This window comes from Ovis canadensis, chromosome 19 (assembly GCF_042477335.2).
Source record: "Ovis canadensis isolate MfBH-ARS-UI-01 breed Bighorn chromosome 19, ARS-UI_OviCan_v2, whole genome shotgun sequence".
NCBI lineage: Eukaryota > Metazoa > Chordata > Mammalia > Artiodactyla > Bovidae > Ovis > Ovis canadensis.
In genome coordinates, this window is record NC_091263.1 from 69,090,102 (window position 1) to 69,096,101 (window position 6,000).

Below are 6,000 nucleotides of genomic sequence, written 5' to 3' on the forward strand. Positions count from 1 at the left end.
TCTCGGTGGCATTCTGAGCTCTACACACCCACCCACTGCAGCTGCTACCCGCTGCTGCCTTGGCGCTTCGTGCCTGCTGTCCCCAGGTGCCCACTCCCTGCTCAGACCTCACTCCTTTGCTGGGCTGACCAGGCCCTCACCCTAACCTGCAGAGGCCCCCAGGGCCCCAACTCCCTGCTATGTACAGTAGGAGGGGGGCAATGACCTAGAGGATCACCTCTCCCTCCCACTGCCTGCAACCTCTCCTCCGCATGCAGGAAACCCCCTTATACATCAAGGCCAATCGGGGACCACAGCCTCCAAGAACAGCCTAGGAAGAAACCCTGCAGGTTAGGGACAGTGGCGACTTCCCGAGCAGACCTGGGTTTCTGCCCCCCTAGGCGGACGCCTTCACAGCTCAGAGTCTATTTTCTCAGCCATGCAGTGGGGGTGCGGCCCCGGCCCTTCCACTGTTGTCCTGAGTGTGGGAATGAGAATGAGCTAGCAGCGCTGGGCCCAGAGGCTGGCCTGGAGCAGACCCTAGGCAGACCTGACCCGGGTGGATCCCCTCTGGAAAGCGCCTGGGTCAGGACCCAGTTAGACGAGGCGGTGGGGCAGTGAGGTGAGACGGGGGAGGTTTTAGGAGGCTGGGTGGCCACTGTCGTCCCTGCCATCAGAGAAGCACTGTCTGCTTTTTAAACTGAGCACTTGGTATGTGCTGGGCCTCCCAGGTGGCGGTAGCAGTAAAGAACCCGTCTGCCAATGCAGGAGATGCAAGAGACCCAGGTTCGATCCCTGGGTTGGGAAGATCCCCTGGAGGAGGAGATGGCTCCCCACTCCAGTATGCTTGCCTGGAGAATCCCATGGAGAGGGGAGCCTGGCGGGCTGCAGTCCACGGGGCCACATATGTGCCAGGCTCTGAGGTTAGGGCTTCTTGCAGCTCCCTCACTAAAGTCCTGCCTGGAAAGGTTTATCAGCTCATTTTACAGCTTGCTGAAACTAGGCTCAGAGTGGTGAGGCCACCTGGCTGGTGGGTGACACAGCCAGGGCCTTTATCCCTGAGCTGAGCACTGAGGAGGGTCAGGTGGGGAGCAGTGGGGTGACAGGGGGCTTAAAAGAGGCGGCAAGTGACGGTTTTGTGCCCTCTTCCCTGGCGGCTGCTCAGGGCAAACTGAGCGCACCTGGCGCAGCCCCCTCCTGGCTGCGGGAACCCTCAGCAGGCTCCTCTCCTGCCTCCAGCCCCTTTTGCTTTCAGCTCGTCTCCTTGTGTTTAAAGCAGGCCCTTGTGATTACAGCAAAGAAACCAAAGTTACTTTGCCTGTCTCCACATTTTCTCCAGGGGTGGACAGGGATGAGGGTGGAGCGGGGTTGAGAAGAAAAGGGTTGCCCATCGCCACTGCCCACTCCATAGAGTCACAGAGGCTGGCTTGCGGACCCCCCTGTCTTGGCCTGCTTGCTCCCCTGGTCCCCGGGCCAGTCCCTTAGCCCAGGATCAGCTCTCAGAGCCTGCGAGTTGGGCGATCAGTCTGCAAGGGTGCTGTGTACCAATGGCAGGGGAAGGCCTTTGCTGAAGCTTCTGGCAGAATCCGCTACCTCTGGAAATGGGGCTGAGAGGTGGTGAATGAGATGAGGGGGGCACAAAGATGCACAGGGCAGGGGCCACATCAGCACCCTGCAATCCCGTCTGCATCCCACCCTTTCCCCATCCAGGGTCCTTCTGTGAGTGCCCACTGATCACGTGCAGGACTTGGTCTTGCAGATGTGGGTTCGAAACCTGCTCTGTCACTTAGTAGCCGTGCAACTCAGTTTCTCTATCTGTGAAATGGGAATTTCCTCAACAACTGCTCAGAACTGTGGCAAGGATTGAATCAAATGAGAACCTCTTCCCATACGGCAGCCAAAGGGGCAGCCAGAGGGGACTGTACGTGTATCTCACCCTGCTTGAGACCCTTCAGTTGTCGTTCTGTCTCTAAGTTGTGTCCGACTGTTTGTGACCCCATGGACTGCAGCACGCCAGGCTTCCCTGTCCAACACCACCTCCTGGAGTTTGCTCAGACTCATGTCCATTGAGTCGGTGATGCCATCCAACCATCTCATCTTCTGCCCTCTTCTGCCCTCAATCTTTCCCATTCTCAGGGTCTTTTCCAATGAGTTGGCTCTTTGCATCACGTGGCCAAAGTATTGTAGTTTCAGCATCAGTCCTTCCAATGAATATTCAGGACTGATTTTCTTTGGGATTGACTGATTTGATCTCCTTGCTCTCCAAGGGACTCTCAAGAGTCTTCTCTAACACCATAGTTCAAAAGCATCAATTCTTTTGCACTCAGCTTTCTTTATGGTCCAATTCTCACATCCATACATGACTACTGGAAAAATCATAGCTTTGACTATAAGGACCTTTGTCAGCAAAGTAATGTCTCTGCTTTTTAATATGCTTTCTAGGTTGATCTTAGCTTTTCTTCCAAGGAGCAAGCATCTTTTAATTTCATGCCTGCAGTCACCATCTGCAGTGATTTTGGAGCCCAAGAAAAGAAAGCCTCTCACTGTTTCCACTGTTTCCCCATCTATTTGCCATGGAGTGATGAGACCAGGTGCCATGGTCTTAGCTATTCGAATGTTGAGCTTTAAGTCAGGTTTTTAACTCTCCTCTTTCACCATCAAGAGGCTCTTTAGTTTCTCTTTGCTTTCAGGGCAAGGATCAAATTCAAAACCCGTTCCATGACCTATAAAGGCCCTATGATCCGGTCCCTTACTTTTTCTTCTACCTCATCCACCTCTCTGCCCTCTGAACACTCTACCGCGGCCACCTGGCCTCAATCTCTGAACACGACTCAATCTCTGAACACGCCTCGCTCCTTCCTGCCTCAGGGCCTTTGCACGTGCTAGCTCCTTCGTTGGGATCTCTCCTCCCCTAGATGGTGGCATGGCCAGGTATTTATCATCTCAAATGTCACCTCCTCAGTGAAGGTCTCCCTGACCATCCTACTCAAGCTGCTCACGTGACCCCTTCAACTGCCCTGTTAATTTTCTTTGTAACTCTCACCACTGTCTGGAATTGGTCATTTATTAGTGAGACCTGCCCTGTGTTGTTCACCACTGTATTCCCATTGCCTCAAACAGTGCCTGGCCTGGAGCAAAAGTTCAAGAAATACTTGTTAAGTGAATGAATATGTAATGAGCCTGAAACACCGTGGGCGTTAAATGCATGCTGGTTCTTTCCTTTTACCCATTCCCAGCACAGCCTTTCCTCCCAGGCAAGTGCACGTTCAGTCACGACACACACCCCTGGCGGGCTGCAGTCCACGGGGTCTCAAACAGTCAGGCACAACCCCCACCAACCCCAAGTAAATATCCAGATGAAACCAAAGAACACAACTCTCAAACAAGAAAACTCTGAGCAGGAAGGAAGATGCTAAGGTCTTGTCTGGCTTATTGGAGGGTCCCCACTGAGGCTGCAGGAAGTCCAGGTCTCTGGAAAGAGCGGAGAGCAGCCCTTTCCTTCTCAGCATGAAGCTGGGGGGCCACTGAGCCCCAAGAGTAACTGCATTCTCTCTCTGGTTCTGAGACACTCCCTCCCCACCCCGTGCAGGGTGAAAATGTGTCCTGCGGGCAGAGGCCACGTCCGGTTCATTCACACCAGGCCCCCAGTGCCCTCAGGGAGCAAACGCGCTCATTCACACCAGGCCCCCAGTGCCCTCAGGGAGCAAACGCGCTCATTCACACCAGGCCCCCAGTGCCCTCAGGGAGCAAACGCGCGTAGAACACTTGTAAGTATAGAGGAAGGAAGGAAGACAGGGTGGGACAGCAGGGGACGGAAAGGACTGATAAATCAGCGTCCGCAGAGGTTGCCAGCTTGGGACACGGCGCCAGACGCTGCCCAGCGCCGCCATCTGACGGTGCCTCCGACAGTGCTCACGCTCCGTCACGCCCCTGCTCAAGGACCTGCGGTGGCTCCCGCTGCCTCTGAGAAAGTGTGGATTCCTTCGTCTGGCATTCGAGGCCTGCCTCCTTTCCTCTCTCCCTGCTTGCATCCATCCATCCATCCATCCATCCTTCCCCTCTAGCTGCCCATGTATCCAGCTGCCTGACTGTCCGTCCATCCATCCCTCTGTCCTTCTATCTACCGACCTGCCTACCTGTACCCTTTCCTCCCTCTCTCCATTCCTCCACCCGGACGTCCACCCACCCATCCATCCTCTCATGCAACATTGACTAAGTGGTTCCCAGGTTCTAGACAGCATGCTAAGTGCTGGGGTTAACCTAGATCTTCAACTCTTTAATAACCCTATTTCACCAAATATCCATGTGCAGATCCTATCTGCTCTACCTTCAAAACACACCCATGTGACCACGTCTCATTGCCGTCACAGTCTCTCCCCTGGGCTGAGCCACCATCTTCTTGCAGAGCACTCACTGTGGAGGACTCCTCCCTGATCACCCTGCCTCTTATCCCCCCACGCCACCCCAGCCTGTTCTAGACACACGGTCAGAGATGACTCAAGTCCTCTTGTATTCAGAAACTTCCTGTGGTTCCTGCCACTCTCCGAGGAAAACCCAAAGTCCCTGAACGGCCCACGAGGCCCTACGTGATCTGTACCCCTTCCCTCCCCATTGCCTCTCCAACCACATCCCCCCACTCCCCCTCGCTCACTCCCCTCCACCCCGCTGGCTTCCTCCCTGTGTCTGAACCCACTGAGCATGCGCCCACCTCAGGGCCTTTGCATTGGCAACTCCCGCTTCCCCAGACAGCCGCTCAGGTCTCTGCCCAAACGCCACCTTCTCAGGGAGGCCTGAGACCACCGCCTTCATCTTCCTCCCTTTGCCTTCCTTCTCTCCGTCATGGACCACTCCCCGACACGCCGCCCGCTCACATCTCTGTTTACCGCCTATCTCTGCCCCCTCGAGTACACACCACGGGGCAGTGAACGGGTCCGCTTCTTCCCGGTGTGGCCGCTGCCGTGCCCGGCACACAGCTCGCCCCGCACGGTGTTTGTGGACTGAAGGGAAGCCCACCTGCAGGTACGGGTGGCGACTTCCATTTTATGAAGGACTCCTGCATCCTTCTCATCCGTGATCATGATCTGATGACTATCTCTGTTCGTAACCAGCCCTCTCAGCTCTCATTACACAGATCCACGCGCTCTCCCTGACCTGCGTGTCCTCTCACCATCGGCCCCAGTGACCCCGCTGTCAGCAGGGACCCAGTGCGACCTCCCAGCCTCGTCAGCTCACCCTGCCTCCTCCCCCCAGAACCTGCCCCTTATTCGCCCAAATGCCTGTCCGGCCTCCAGCCTCCTCTCTGCAACTCCTTATCCTCACTAGGGCCACGGGATTCTCCCAAGGGGCCCATCTGGCCACATCGCTCCCCAGCTTACCACCTGCCCTCAGCTTGGCCCTGCCACCCCTCGCGCCCCCCATCCCGCCCGCTGCCTTCTGCTCTGGCCGCTGCTGGCGGCTCAGGCTGTGCCTTCGCCTGGGGCGCCCTCCCCACCTCCTACCTTCCTTCCACCTGGCTGGCTCTCGTTTACCCTTCCGCTCGGCTGCGGCTGGTCACATGGGGCCCTCTCGGGGCTGTTCCCTGACAGCACAGGGAGCGGCTGCCTTCCCTGGGCCCCGCATCCCTGCGGCTGCCCTCTGGCCGGGCTGTGGGCACACCGACTGGTCTGCAATGACTGGTGTCCCTGTGAGACCAAGCACGCGGGGACTGGAGGCCACTGGCCTCACGGTTGGGCTCGGCGTGCTGGAGCCAGCCTGCTGGCTGGGTGCCCTTGGGCAGGTCGCTGTATGTCTGGGGACCTCACTCCCTGTTTTGTAAAGTGGGGGTAATGATGGCCAGAAGGACGCTGTATCCAGCGAACCCCCCACAGCACTTAGAGCTAGATGTGAGTCAGGTGGCAGCGTTCAGATGGAGGAACCAGAGGACGGAAGGAGCCCAGGGCCCTGGCACCTGGCTGCCGTGGGTGGAGGCTGGGACTGGACCAGAGGATCACCTTGACCTGTACCTGCCCTCAGACGATCACC

The 6,000-nt window shown here is 56.9% G+C and overlaps 1 protein-coding gene across 1 annotated transcript in view; it reads right to left on the minus strand.

Moving 5' to 3' along the window:
* The window catches only part of ATP2B2 (ATPase plasma membrane Ca2+ transporting 2), a 156,931-nt gene extending 151,269 nt beyond the window's left edge, over positions 1-5,662 (minus strand). The window contains exon 1 of the mRNA XM_069560905.1: positions 5,478-5,662. The gene's annotated coding sequence lies outside the window, so the exon portion shown is untranslated. The remainder of the gene's footprint in view (positions 1-5,477) is intronic.
* Between the last annotated feature and the right edge of the window lie 338 nt (positions 5,663-6,000).